We start from the raw sequence: 14,583 nt of genomic DNA on the forward strand, positions 1-14,583 counted from the left end.
GGGTCCTGTCCTACCAACATCTTAGGTACAGGGCTTGTCTTTGAGGTTTTGCAGCTGACTGCAGGGCCTTCCAATAAATTTTATCTTTTGCTTCTATTAACCAGAGTCAGTTTATGCCTGTTGTTTGCCAATCTCTGCCACAGTAGCTTGACCAGCTCTCCTATGGTATATGACACAAGGGCTTTGTTGTATATCTCACCAATCTTAAATATGAAGTTAAGCACTAACTGGGCATAGAAGCTGAATTTTCTTATTCCTAAGCAAAATGCATAAAGCTCACTTCTAATTAGAAATTCTGCCTAGAAAATAAGAACCCATATTCTTTTTTTTTTAATTGTGGTTGAGTACACATAATATAAAATTTACTGTTTTAGCCATTTTTAAGTGTATCGTTCATATTAAGTATACCCATATTGTTCTGCAAGAGTACATGTTCTTACCCTTAGCACTATCAGCATGTTCAACTGAATAATTCTACATGAGAGGCTGTTCTGGGCATTGGGTGATGCTCAGCAACATCCCATGGCCTCTCCCCACTCAGTTCAGTTCAATTCAATCACTCAGTCATGTCCGACTCTTTGCAACCCCATGGACTGCAGCACGCCAGGCCTCCCTGTCCATCACCAACTCCCGGAGTTCACTCAAACTCATGTCCACAGAGTCGGTGATGCCATCCAGCCATCTCATTCTCCGTCATCCCCTTCTCCTCCCGCCCCCAACCTTTCCCAGCATCAGAGTCTTTTCCAGTGAGTTAACTCGTTGCATGAGGTGGCCAAAGTATTGAGATCAATGAAGCTAAAGAAAATAAATTCTTATTTTAATGAATTATACGCAATGTCCCTATTTACATTTTTTCATCCCTTTCATCTGCTAATCCTGGGCCATCCCATGGGAAAGGAGAACCAACAAAAGATTAATGTGGGTTTGTTTTTGAGACATTTATTTGATGAAAGGACTATCATATTTTAAGGAATAAAACCAACCATATGTTAAAACCAAAATACTGCATACTTACAGAAGTTCACAAAACTTGTTTGTATTTTGTTGATTACTTTTATTGTTATCTTTTCTAATTTTAAAGTCAAATTCTAGTTTAAAATAGAAGATTGAGCACAGAAATTTATCTTTACATTCCTCTGAGTTTCCATCTAAGTGGTAGTAAGGCAATAAAACAGAATAGAAGGAGGTCTACCCATGGACAAGGAATTGCAATTTATGAAGGAAATTAAAAGAAAATAAATTTATAAGGATAATTTAATTTATACAGCTGAGTTGACTCGCTGGAAAAGACTCTGATGCTGGGAGGGATTGGGGGCAGGAGGAGAAGGGGACAACAGAGAATGAGATGGCTGGATGGCATCATCGACTCAATGGACATGAGTTTGAGTGAACTCCAGGAACTGGTGATGGACAGGGAGGCCTGGCGTGCTGTGATTCTTGGGTTCGCAAAGAGTTGGACACTACTGAGCGACTGAACTGAACTGAACTGAATACAGCTGATAGGTGAAATATATCAGACAGCCTGGGATATGTGAAGAGGTCTCAAGTTGAAATGGGAGTCAACTATGGTTACAGGATGAAATGTAAATTTGATCAATCATGACAATATAAAAATGTAGGAAATTGGAGCACATTGCCAATTCCACGCGGAGAAGGCAATGGCAAGCCACTCCAGTACTCTTGCCTAGAAAATCCCATGGATGGAGGAGCCTGGTAGGCTGCAGTCCGTGGGGTTGCTAAGGATCAGACACTACTGAGCGACTTCACTTTCACTTTTCACTTTCACACATTGGAGAAGGCAATGGCAACCCACTCCAGTGTTCTTGCCTGGAGAATCCCAGGGATGGGGGAGCCTGGTGGGCTTCCGTCTATGGGGTCACACAGAGTCGGACATGACTGAAGTGACTTAGCAGCAGCAGCAGCAGCCAATTCCATGTATTGTAAAACATAATATACATGTTTACATAATAACATTGCTAAAAATAAGATGACATCTTGCAATAGGGGCTGGCAATTCTCGAGGAGGAGCCCTATCAACTTGACATCACTTTACAGTGAATCATGTACTTGGGGTTGTTTTCACCATACTGTTCATGTGAATTCAGTCAGCAATTCTGTGGGAGTACCAGGTTGCCAACATCGAAAAAGCAAGAGAGTTCCAGAAAAACATCTATTTCTGCTTTATTGACTATGCCAAAGCCTTTGACTGTGGATCACAACAAACTGTGGAAAATTCTTCAAGAGATGGGAATAACAGACCACCTGACCTGCCTCTTGAGAAACCTGTATGCAGGTCAGGAAGCAATGGTTAGAACTAGACATGGAACAACAGACTGTTTCCAAATCAGGAAAGGAGTTCGTCAAGGCTGTATATTGTCACCCTGCTTATTTAACTTATATGCAGAGTACATCATGAGAAATGCTGGACTGGATGAAGCACAAGCTAGAATCACGATTGCCGGGAGAAATATCAATAACCTCAGATATGCAGATGACATCACCGTTATGGCAGAAAGTGAAGAACTAAACAGCCTCTTGATGAAAGTGAAAGAGGAGAGTGAAAAAGATGGCTTAAAACTCAACATTCAGAAAACTAAGATCATGGCATCTGGTCCTATCACTTCATGGCAAACAGATGGGGAAACAGTGGCTGATTTTATTTTTCTGGGCTCCAAAATCACTGCAGATGGTGACTGAAACCATGAAATTAAAAGACACTTACTCCTTGGAAGGAAAGTTATGACCAACCTAGATTGCATATTGAAAAGTAGAGACATTACTTTGCCAACAAAGGTCCATCTAATCAAAGCTATGGTTTTTCCAGTAGTCATGTATGGATGTGAGAGTTGGACCATAAAGAAAGTTGAGCATCGAAGAATTGATGCTTTTGAACTGTGGTGTTGGAGAAGACTCTTGAGTGCCCCTTGGACTGCAAGGAGATCCATCCAACCAGTCCATCCTAAAGGAAATCAGTCCTGAATGTTCAGTGGAAGGACTGATGCTGATGCTGAAACACCAATACTTTGGCCATGTGATGCAATGGACTGACTCATTTGAAAAGACCCTGATGCTGGGAAAGATTGAAGGCGGGAAGAGAAGGAGACGACAGAGGATGAGATGGTTGGATGGCATCACCGACTCAATGGACATGAGTTTGAGTAAACTCCAATTGGTGATGGACGGGGAAGCCTGGCATGCTGCAGTTCATGGGATTGCAGAGTCAGACACGACTAAGCCACTGAACTGAACTGAACCAGGCTGGAGACCACATAGTCAGGTAGGATGGTTTCTTCCTCTCAGCACTATGATTGAGGCAGCCATGTGCTCTTGCGGCATTTTTGGTGTGGCACGTTTACTTCTTTTTAATTGTTTTACCAAAAGACCAGCCATTTGTTATCCCAGCCTTATATTGGGATCTTATGTTAGAATCTGCTTCTTGAATGTCTTGAACACAGAGATGGTTCATCCTACAACAGATGACGTTTTAATTCACTGAAATGTGCTCATGGGGGTACCAAGTTTAGATGTAGTACATGAAAAGAGACACAACTTTGTACAGTAATCTTCCCTTATTTTAAGTTTCCGTTTTCCAGAACTATTGATTTCCTGTCAGTATTTTTAGGGATAAACACTAATAGCAGTCACCTTCAGATACTGGCCACCTGCCTGGAAGTCCTTGTTCTATGAGAATGTCACTGACCCATGGCAAATCTAGGGCTCCAAGTGTTTCCTATCCCACCTCCTGCCACAGTCATCTGGAGCAAAGGCAGACACCCACCTCAGGCAAGGCCCTTGAGATATCTTCTCCAGGGGGACTGTGATTCCATTCACTTATTTATTCAATAATATTTACTGAGTGTTTACCATGTTCCAGACACAATTTTAACCTTAAGTATATTATTTCAAACAAAGAAAGTCATTATGCACATGGATCCCACAAACTCACCATAAGCAGTAATGAACAGAGAGACTCAGAGATTGGAATTTCTGAGCTGAGTCTTGTTCATGGTCAGATTCTTTAGGGAAACTCCATAAATTTCTGTGGCTCAATATCCTAGAAAGTCTGTAGTATTTTTCTTTTGTAAGGCCTAGTAGTTCAGTAGTTTTGTAAGGTTCAGTAGTTTTCTAGATTCTATAAGGTATTGTAATGTCCTTTCAATAAATCTCCTCTTCAACTAAGCTAATATCAGAACAAGTCCAAAAATTAAGAGAAATAGTATAACACAGGCATCTTCTTCCTCTCTTCATCAGCATTATCTACCATGGTTTGCCATGGAATCTTCCAGAAAAATGGAGTCCAACAAGAAAGAACAAAGATCAGATCAAAAGTGACTGAAGAGGGGCTTCCCTGGTGGCTCAGAGGTAAAGAATCCACCCACCAATGCAGGGTACACGGGTTCCCCTGACTGGGGGAGATTCACATACGCCACACACCAAAACTACTGAGCCTGTGCTCTAGAGCTCAGGGGCACCACCGCTGAGCCCACCTGCCACAACCACAACCATGAGCCCTACAGCCTGTGCTCTGCAGCAGGAGAAGCCACCGCAATGAGAAGCCTGTGCCCCACAACTGGAGAGTAGCCCCCAGTCTCCACAACTAGAGGCAAGCCCTCGTGGCAATGAAGACGCAGCACAGCCAAAATAAATTAATAAATAAAATCATTTTTTTAAAGTGACTGAAGAGGTATAGACTGTGTCAGCCCCGTGTGAAGCTAACTACAGCTGCCCTTTGTTGTCACTCCATTGCTGTTAATGTAAAAACAATGATATGTAATAAAAAGAGTATTAACCGTGTCTGAGATTCTGTTTGGGTTCTAGCTGTGCTTTGACAGACAGTAAAGAAAGCTTGAGCCTGGCGTGCTGTGATTCATGGGGTCGCGGAGAGTTGGACACGACTGAGCAACTGAACTGAACTGAAATGAAAGAAAGCTTGGGCTTCCTCTTGGCTTTGGACTATCTTTTGAGTTCTCTCACTTCATAAAGCAGGACTTAGAGATGTAGAATTCAATGGTCAACTAAGGATTCACTCTTGATTATATTTGCCTATTGGTTTGATTAGGAAAAACAAGGAGATGAAGGCAGATGTTTGCTATCAGAATCACTCCCTGAGGCTCTACAAGGAAAACAGTCCCAGCTTACAGCACTTAAGCAGATACAAGAAATATGCATGTAGGCATTTCCTTTTCTTCACCTGGCAACTCTTGTAATTCTTCACAAATTGGCCCTGACATTTCCATGCCCAAAAGACCTCCACTTCACCCCTGCATCTGCTTAGATATTCCCCCTAAGACCTTCCACGGTACCAAACATGTACCCCTCACAGTCATCTTTTGTCTCACTGACTTACAATCTTCTGATGAATACACAGTCTCCACTAGATTGTCAGTTCCTTTATGAAACTGAATGTGTTTTTGTGCAAAGGAAAATTATTCCTAAAGCAAAATGAAAGGTTCACTCACAGAAACTTCTCATTTAGGTTGTGTCCAAATCAAGAAATCATTCAAAGACTTCTAAAAGACATAAGATCAAGTTATACATTAAAATGTAACAGGATTGATATCCTAGAAAGAAAGAAAAAAACAGAACTTAGAAATTAAAAACAAAAAATCAAACACAGAGGAAGTTTCTGGGAAGATAGTGGAATAGGAAGCATCAGAAATGTAACTCCCCTCCTAGACAAAAACTGCACTGACCAACTGTCTAAGGCAACTTGCTTGGAACTCTGGAGACTATCAGTTCAGTTCAGTTCAGTTCATTTGCTCAGTCGTGTCCGACTCTTTGCGATCCCATGAATCACAGCATACCAGGCCTCCCTATCCATCACCAACTCCCAGAGTTCACTCAAACTCATGTACATCGAGTCAGTGATGCCATCCAGCCATCTCATTCTCTGGCATTCCAGGCATGGAAACCCACTACAGTATTCTTGCCGGTAGAATCCCATGGACAGAGACACCTGGAAGATTATGGTCCATGGGGTCTCAAAGAGTAGGACACGACTGAAGCCACTGAGCATGCACACACAGTCTTCTGTCTGGCTCTTAATAGGGAAAAAAGACATAAATGAGGGAGAAAAAGTCACTGATCCTTTAAAGCACCTGTAAGTCACTTCTCCTCCTGCCCCCAATCCCTCCCAGCATCACAGTCTTTTCCAGTGGATACTATAGAGGGCCTGAAACTTCCAGGGGAAGGCTTGGACTGTAAATGTTAGTCAATATTGGTCAATTTCAGCTCTTAGTTTAGTAGTAGCTACCTGCCTCTCAGCCCTACAGCAGGCAGCTATGCACACACTCCCGGAGCAGTCTGTACCCAGTTTGCACAGCCGTGGAAGTGAGGATGTCCTGCAAATGTTAGAAGTCTGATATCTGATCACGAATGGCTGCTTTTTTTTTTTTTTTTTTTGGCTGCACCATATGGCATATGGGATCTTAGTTCCTCAACCAGGGATTGAACCCAAATGCCCTGCATTGAAAGCATGGAGTCTTAACCATTGGACTGTCAAGGAAGTCCCACTGATTGCTGCTTCTGACCACAGAAGTGCAGACAAAAAGGAACTATTCCTTGGGTTGCAGCTCCTCATACCATTTTAAGCCTCTCCCCATCCTGCCAAAGTGACTTACAGGTGCTTTAAAGATCAGTGACTTTTTCCCCCTCATTTCTGTCTTTTTTCCCTATTAAGAGCCAGACAGAAGACTGTGTGTGCATGCTCAGTGGCTTCAGTCGTGTCCTACTCTTTGAGACCCCATGGACCATAATCTTCCAGGTGTCTCTGTCCATGGGATTCTACCGGCAAGAATACTGTAGTGGGTTTCCATGCCTGGAAATTCGAAAGCAACTGCAGATACAGAGAAAATTAGAAAGTTACCGCACATGCCCTGGAGAAAGTGCAGGCTCACAAAAGACCTGAGAAAACCTTAAGTTTGTACCTCAGGTAGATCTTTGGCACAGAGATAGTCTATAACAGTAAAGAAAAATAAACAGAAACAAAACAAGCAAACAAAACAAAACAGCTAACACTGTGAAAGAAGGAGAATCAGATTTCCAGAGTTACCACCTTATTAGCTTCAAATGGGCAGTTTTCAACAACAACAAAGAAAAAAAATCACAATGCATTCAAAGAACTACAAAATGTGACTCATCCAAAGGAAAAGTAAACCAACAGAAACGGTTCCTGATAAATACCTGATAGTGGATTTACTACAAAAAAAAAAATCTAAAGAAAGTATCTTAAAGATGGTCAAGGAACTGAAAGATGACATGGGGAAAGTTAAGAAAGCAATGTATGAACAAAATGTAAATATCAATAAAGAAATATTGAAAAGAAAACCAAAAGGAAATTCTGGAGCTGAAAAGTAAAATAACTGAAATTTTAAAGTTCATTAGAGGAATTCAAAGGTCAATTTGAGCAGATAGAAGAAAGAACCAGCAAACTTGAAAATAGGACAAAGGAAATTATTAAATCACAGGAACAAAAAGAAAAAAAGACTGAAGAAAAGTGATCATGAAGCAGACCAAAGACATATCTCCTCCAAGAAGGAGGAGAGAGAATAGAACATATTAATATTTAAATAATGGCCAACAACTTTCCAAACTTGATAAAAGACATGAATATAAATGTCAAATAAACTCAACAAATTCCAAGCAGATAAAGAAATCCACACCAAGACACATTTCAATCAAGCTAAAAAGTAAAGACAAAGAGGGACTCTTGAAAGAAACAAAAGAGAAGCAATTCATCATATACAAGGGATCCTCAATAAGATTATAAACAAAATTCTCATCAGAAATTTTGGAGATCAGAGCAATTAAGCCAATACATTCAAAGTGCAAAAAGGGAAAAAAAACTATCAACTAAGAACCCTATATCTGCTGGACCTATCCTTCAAAAGTGAGGGAAGGGAATTCCCTGGAGGCCTAGTTGTCAGGACTCAGCTCTTTCACTGCTATGGGCCTGGGTTCAATCCCTGGTGGGGGAACTAAGATCCCCCAAGCCGGGCAGCATGGCCAAGAACAACAACAACAAAAGTGAGGGAAAAATTATGACGTTACCAAACGCAGAAGGAGCTCATAACCACTAGACCTGTCCTGCAAGAAATGGTTACAAGAGTCCTGCAGACTGAAGTGAAAAGACAGTAACTCAAAGCCACATGAATAATAAAGATCTCAGTGATACAAAGAGTCAGCCAATTATAAAAGCTACTTTGCTGTAGCAATGACGCGTAACTCCACTTTTTTTCTGCATGATTTAGAAGACTAAACCTTTTCTTAATTATTAATCTAAAACGAGTGTTATTGTAACTTCGGCTTATAACTCCACCTTGTTTTCTACATAAAAGATATTCAATATTACTAATTTACGTTTTGGGACACACAATTCTTTAAGGATGTAATGTTGTGACATCAGCAACTGAAAGGGATGGAGATGGAGCTGTTTTTATGTGCTACTGAAATTGAGCAAGTATGAATTACAATTAGAGCGCTATAACTTTAGGATGTTAAATATAATCCTCATGGTATCCACAAAGAAAATAGCTCAATAATACACACAAGGAAAATGGAACAGGAATTGAAATATTTCACTACAAAAAAAGGTAGCTAAGTATAAAATAAGATGTAATGCAAGAAATGAGGGACAAAAAATTATAAGGCATATAGAAAACAAATAACAAAATATCAGAAGTCTCAAACTCTCCAATTAAAGAGATTGCCCAAATGGATTAAAAAAAGACATGATACAACTGTGTACTGTCTCCAAGAGACTCACTTTAAATGCAAAAACACAAAATAAGTTGAAGGTGAAAGGACAGAAAAGGATATTTCGTGCAAACAGTAACCAAACTATTGCAGAGGTGGCTATACCAACAGCAGATAAGCTATACTTTTAAGTCAAAAATCTTTACAAGAGTCAAAGAAGGACATTATATATTAACAAAAGTTATAAGCAGCAAGATTATATAATAGAGAGTTCCTTGTTAGTCTAGAGGTTGGGATTCGATGCTTTCACTCCCACAGCCTTGGTTCAATCCCTGATTGGAAAACTGAGATCCCAGAGATGTGCATGCTAAGTCACTGCAGTCATATCCAACTCTTGGTGACCATATGCAAGAAGTGCCTTCTAGACTTTCTAATTCCCCTTCCCAGTGTCTGTAAAATTATAGCTGATGGGTGTGGGGAGCAGGATGAAAAGAAGCTAGAGATGTAGGGCAAGAACTAATCGGGAAGGGCTTGAAGATATAAGCTGGGATTTTAATTTGAAATCAGTCGTTTCCAAACTCAGGTATACAGGCTGGTGATGGAATACCAATTGAGCTATTTCAAATCCTGAAAGATGATGCTGTGAAAGTGCTTCACTCACTATGCCAGCAAATTTGGAAAACTCAGCAGTGGCCACAGGACTGGAAAAGGTCCGTCTTCATTCCAATCCCAAAGAAAGGCAATGCCAAAGAATGTTCAAACTACTGCACAATTGCACTCATCTCACACACTAGTGAAGTCATGCTCAAATTCTCCAAGCCAGGCTTCAGCAATATGTGAACCGTGAACTCCCAGATGTTCAAGCAGGTTTTAGAAAAGGCAGAGGAACCAGAGATCCAATTGTCAACATCTGCTGGATCACAGAGTAAGCAAGAGAGTTCCAGAAAAACATCTATTTCTGCTTCATTGACTATGCCAAAGCCTTTGACTGTGGATCACAATAAACTGTGGAAAATTCTGAAAGAGATGGGAATCCCAGACCACCTGACCTCCCTCTCGAGAAACCTGTATGCAGGTCAGGAAGCAACAGTTAGAACTGGACGTGGAACAACAGACTGGTTCCAAATAGGAAAAGGAGTACGTCAAGGTTGTATACTGTCACCCTGCTTATTTAACTTATATGCAGAGTACATCATGAGGAACGCTGGGCTGGAAGAAGCACAAGCTGGAGTCAAGATTGCCGGGAGAAATATCAATAACCTCAGATATGTAGATGACACCACCCTTATGGCAGAAAGTGAAGAGGAACTCAAAAGCCTCTTGATGAAAGTGAAAGAGGAGAGTGAAAAGGTTGGCTTGAAGCTCAACATTCAGAAAACAAAGATCATGGCATCTGGTCCCATCACTTCATGGGAAATAGATGGAAAAACAGTGGAAACAGTGTCAGACTTTATTTTTTTGGGCTCCAAAATCACTGCAGATGCTGATTGCAGCCATGAAATTAAAAGACACTTGCTCCTTGGAAGGAAAGTTATGACCAACCTTGATAATATATTAAAAAGCAGAGACATTACTTTGCCAACCAAGGTCCGTCTAGTCAAGGCTATGGTTTTTCCCGTGGTCATGTATGGATGTGAGAGTTGGACTGTGAAGAAAGCTGATCGCTGAAGAATTGATGCTTTTGAATTGTGGTGCTGGAGAAGACTCTTGAGAGTCCCTTGGACTGCAAGGAGATCCAACCCATCCATTCTAGAGGAGATCAATCCTGGGTGTTCATTGGAAGGACTGATGCTAAAAGTGAAACTCCAATACTTTGGCCACCTCATATGATGAGTTGACTCACTGCAAAAGACTCTGATGCTGGGAGGGATTGGGGGCGGGAGGAGACGGGGACGACAGAGAATGAGATGGCTGGATGGCATCACCAACTCGATGGACATGAGTTTGAGTGAACTCCGGGAGTTGGTGATGGACAGGGAGGCCTGGCATGCTGTGATTCATGGGGTTGCAAAGAGTCAGACACGACTGAGCGACTGAACTGAACTGATCAATCTGCAAAGGAATGAAAAATAGTGTGTACAATATAGCAAGTTGGTAATTTAGTTCATTCAGTTTTTAAATTCTAAGATGATTTCTTTCTTCTGTTTTGTTAAGAACATATTCTTTCTTTTGTAAAATGATGGCACTAATAGGTGATAGATTGCTTTTAATGCTTCTACTTTTAAAAATAAATGTCAGTGCCCCTAATTTTTTAAATGATATTGGGCTACAATTACAGAGAATCTTTTAGGTAAGGATCTCACAAGATAAGATTTGTTTTCTAGACTTCAACTAAAATGTCAGCCTTTTGAATTATAAACTCTCTTATCCACAACTCTGCCAAAAAAGGGCAGGAGACCAGTATTAGTTGACAAGACTGTTAAAAAAATTTGTATTTAAAATATATATTTACCATGGTAGGAATAACAAAGTGCAATTTAAAAAAAAAAAATCCTAGGTCAAATATGATTTTCTTCACTGTGATTATTTAGAAGGCTATTTATAATACATTTTAAAAGAGATAATTAACATTCAGCTATTTCATCATGTGTGTGTGTTAGTCGCTCAGCCATGTCCCACTCTTTGTGACCCCATGGACTGTAACCAGCCAGGCTCCTCTGTACATGGAATTTTCCAGGTAAGACTACTGGAATGGATTGTCATTTCCTTCTCCAGGGGATCTTCCTGACCCAGAGATTGAACCTGAATCTCCTGCATTGGCAGGCAAATTCTTTACTGCCTGAGTCACCAGGGAATCCTTGTAAATAAACCAGATAATTGTAAGAATTCTAAGAATTACACAGGAAACATGATTTGACCATTATTCTCAGTCATTCAAAAAACACCCATTGAGTCAGGAACTTGGGGGATGAAGAAGTATGCAGAGGTGAAAAATACATAGAACCTGTCCTCAAAAATCTCAAAGTCGGAGGAATAAAATACTCAAAAAAAATTTATGAAACACTATTTTATGTGTTATAATAAAGGATTTTACTATGTGAGAGGGAGAGAGTCCTAATACTGAGATTCTAGGAGCTATTTTAATTAGTTTCTTAGACACATTAGCATACCATAGATAACATGAATATTCATTGGAAGGATCAATGCTAAAGCTGAAGCTCCAATACTTTGGCCACCTGATGTGAAGAGCCATCTCATTGGAAAAGACCCTGACGCTGGGAAAGATTGAAGCCGGGAGGAGAAGGTGACAACAGAGGATGAGATGGTTGGATGGCATCACCGACTCAATGGACATGAATTTGAGAAAACTCCAGGAGATAGTGAAGGATGAGGAAGCCTGGCGTGAGGCAGTCCGTGGAATCATAGAGAGTTGGATATGACTTAGCGACTGAACAAAAGCAACATGAATAACAAGCAAATCCAAAACTCCAGTTTGGTCATAAAGTATTCCAGATAAGTAAAACCTCTCAAATAGGCTTGGGACTCCCCACCAGCAGGATCAAAATTTTTTCAGAACTGTGATGTATTCTAAGACTTCACAAGAAACCAGACCTGTGTCATGATCTGAAGACTCTCCCTACCTATTCCACTCCCTCCCCGTTTATTCTTCCTAACACAGGAAGGATACCTGGGGATAAATCCCTTGCATGTCTAATCAAACACAACCAAACTCATAGAAAAAGAGATCAGATTTGTGTTTGCCAGAGGCAATAAGTGGGGAGTGTGGGAACTCTGTGATGGTGGGTCAAAAGGCACAGGCTTTCAATTTTCAGATAAAAAAGTGCTGGGAATATAATGTAAACATGATGGGTACAGTTAGCAACGCCCTGCGATATATCTGAAAGTTGCTAATAGAGTAGATCCTAAAAGTTCTCACCACAAAGAAAATAATTTTTGTAACTAAAGAGGTGATGGATCTCAATTTATTTTGGTAATCATTTCACAATGTATACATATGTCAAGTCACTGTACTGTACATATTAAAGTTATACAATGTGTATGTCAATCATATATCAATAAAACTGAAAAAAAAATCTCTTACATACCTAAACATCTGCTCTTTGGAGGACTCGAACCAACACAAGGAGTGTTCTGTTTATCATTGCATTTAAAGCTGTCCTAAATGATCACTTAAAACAATTATTTTATTAAATCTCATGATTTTGTGGGTCAGGAGTGCAGGCAAGGGTCCACAGGGTGATTCTTTTGTTTCATTGGCAAACAGCCTGGTTTGGAGGGTCCAAGACCAGCCACTTTGGCGGCTGGAAATCTGGGCTCAGCTGGAAAAGTTGACCATACAACCCACATGTGGCCTTTCCAGCATCTTGCTGGTCAGCCTTCACACATGTGGCTTAGGACTTCAAAAAAGTGTTCCCACAAAGAAAGAGAAGCTGTGGAGCCTTTTAGACACTTAGCCTCTCCTCTGCCATACCTGTGCTACTGGTCAAAGTAGTCAGAGTTCACCCACAGTAAAGAGGCAGCCTACACTCCATTTTTACATAAAAAGTGCCAAAGAATTTGCAGTCATGTTTTAAAACTGCCACATGGGGTCAGCCTTCCTCTTATGAAACCCTCTTATTTAAACCAGAGGAGATTAACTGAAAGTACACTTGCTACAATAAAAACGTTGTATGGATTAGCAAAATTAAACTCTAGCTTGCACCCTCGTTTGCCATCACAGCCTAGACGTCAGTACCCAAACGAACAAAATGGGAATACAGAGTTACTGCTTTACTGCTCAGGTGGAGACCTGTAGACCACGACCCTGGTGACCCCAGCTGTTTCTCTGAGGGTAAATGTTTCACCATCTGCACATGCTGAAGGCTGTCAGGCAATATGACCCCTGCCCACTTATTCACTGACCATTCTAAGTGTGTAAAACAGTTACTCCCATTATGGACAAGCATTAAGATGACAGTGAACTCCACTCTGGCTCAACTCCAGCTAAGGGACAGCTGTGAACTACTGTTGCAACTTGGATTGGTGAGAAACAAACAAGGCATTATGATTCTCAAAAGATGGTGGGATAAACTTTAAGAATAACTCAGTCTTTCATCCCTGATTTCTTTTGCTGAGGCATTTTCCTGAGGATTATACTTTAGGACCAAGAACCAATAATTCTCCTTGGTTATAAACCCACATAAGGGTGGACTTGCTCTCCTAGATTTGAATAAAAATGATTATCGTTTGCTTCTAAACATTAAGGTGCAAGAAGCCTTGAGAACTGCCTCAGCATCACAGCAAAAACATATTTGACAGGCTTCTTTTTCTTGCCTCTCAAGTTAGCAAATTCACCTAACTCTGAATAAAAATAAGCAGCTATGTAGAAAAGTTTGGGAACCTTAAATAACAAATTGGAATTCCATTCAAATGTATCACCTAGTTATACTTTTTCGGTTATCTATATCTAAATCATATTTAAGAAAGAACCTACCTCAAAGTAAGTAGATTACAACCTCTTTAGGAATCATTCTCATATAAAAACATGATTAATCTAATACACTCTAAACCTCCTCACCCATGATATAAAAAGTGTAGTTCTTGACAGAAAAGTCTATGTCTAAACTCTTCTGAATTAGAAAACTAAGGATTAGCACCATCACAGGCACATGGAAGTTGTCTGATAAATTTATTTTTGAATAGTTGAATGATTGAATGAATACAGTATTTGAATTAATCACTCAATTAACATTTTCACTTTATACATTTTCTAAAAGATGATGATATAAATCAAGAATGATAGGTAAGGTGGAGGCTAAGCTAAATTTGAAATAGCTTAATGGTTTATATTCAGTTTATTAAAGATTATAGTTAGAAGATGTTAATTATAACTTACCTAGGGAAGATTTCCTTTGAACTTCATTTCTCATATGTTCAATCAGATATTTA

This window comes from Moschus berezovskii, chromosome 14 (assembly GCF_049115385.1).
Source record: "Moschus berezovskii isolate FMDL1 chromosome 14, NW_MosBer_1.0, whole genome shotgun sequence".
NCBI lineage: Eukaryota > Metazoa > Chordata > Mammalia > Artiodactyla > Moschidae > Moschus > Moschus berezovskii.